The sequence below is a fragment of the Echinops telfairi genome, unplaced genomic scaffold (assembly GCF_000313985.2).
Source record: "Echinops telfairi isolate 266 unplaced genomic scaffold, ASM31398v2 ScPeMD7_7469;HRSCAF=8507_1, whole genome shotgun sequence".
Classification (NCBI taxonomy): domain Eukaryota; kingdom Metazoa; phylum Chordata; class Mammalia; order Afrosoricida; family Tenrecidae; genus Echinops; species Echinops telfairi.
In genome coordinates this window covers 91,896,977-91,897,989 of record NW_022111373.1, presented here as the reverse complement: position 1 = coordinate 91,897,989, position 1,013 = coordinate 91,896,977, and positions in this window count along the sequence as shown.

Below are 1,013 nucleotides of genomic sequence, written 5' to 3'. Positions count from 1 at the left end.
TATGTAGATCCTTGTAATCGGTTCCCCCTTTCCACCCCCCTCTCCCTCCACCCTCCAGGCATCTCCTCTCCCACCACTGGTCCTGAAGGGATCAATCTGTCCTGGATATTACAACTTAAATAGAATAGAGCCAGAGGGAAGGAAGATCTGAAAGAGCCCAGGACAGTATCACCACTTATGACTGCTGCTGTTGTTAGCTGCCATTGAGCCAGTTCAGACTCATACCAACTGAATGGAATTTAACATTTCCCACTCCTGCACCACCCTCACACACACCTGTACATACATACATGTAAGACACATACGGATTTACAGCTGTGTGTTAGCTATCAGCTCTCCAATTCGTTTATCTGGCATCACTGCCAACGAGGCTATTCAGAGTCATAGCAACCCTACAGGACAGGGAAGAACTGCCCCTGTGGGTTCCTGAGATTGTAACCCTTTACAGACGTAGAATGGCTAGTCTTTCTCCCATGGAGCAGCTGGTAGTTTCGAACTGCTGACCTTAAGGTGAGCAACCCAATATATAACCACTATGTCACCAGGGCTCCTGGATAGATACAAGGTTAATGGGAAAACTCAGAAAGCAAGCCAATGAAGTCTCAATTGTAAACTCAAATAAAATAAAGTTCCCCAAAACAAATGGGAATTTAGAACTATATTTCAGAAATTCTAAGAACTACAACTTGGATATCAGGACATGCTTTACAAATTGACAGTGTGTAAAAGGTTTGCCTTACAGTACCTTTTCTTTCTTATTGGGACCTGAAATAATGCTATGTCTAATCAATAGTATATTTGGTACGAAGACATATGCTATCTGATGACAATGGCATCTCAAAGTGGTGGGTCCTGAATTGCCAGCAGTGATTCAAGAAATAGTGGTGGTACAACCTGATAGCTCTATGGAGAGATAAGTTGGTTATACAAAGCTAAACTCTGAAGACAAATGCGTGCATACGCAAATGTGGTGAAGAAAGCTTATGGTGCCTGGCTATCAAAAGATATAGCAT